This window comes from Chelonoidis abingdonii, chromosome 1 (assembly GCF_003597395.2).
Source record: "Chelonoidis abingdonii isolate Lonesome George chromosome 1, CheloAbing_2.0, whole genome shotgun sequence".
NCBI lineage: Eukaryota > Metazoa > Chordata > Testudines > Testudinidae > Chelonoidis > Chelonoidis abingdonii.
The window spans coordinates 10,356,084-10,356,349 of record NC_133769.1 but is presented as its reverse complement, the minus strand read 5'-3'; positions in this window follow the sequence as shown (position 1 = coordinate 10,356,349).

The following is a 266-nucleotide window of genomic DNA, read 5'->3' as shown; positions in this document are numbered from 1 at the left end:
TGGGGGCAAGGACTGTCTGTGCGGTGCCCAGGGACCCCAGTCTCCAGGTACCTAGGCCAGCCGGAGGTGAACAGGAGCTAAGGGCTGGCCCAGATGGCACCACTCTCCCAGTGCACGGCGGGTCATTCTGAGCTACCGTCTCCCATGTGAACACAGAGCATCTGGCTATACCTCCCCCCCACCCCCCTCCCAGGTGTCACGGAGTCTGGGGGAGTCCGGCCCTGCACCCCTCTTCCTGGTCCCCACAGTGACTCTCAGCCAGCCAG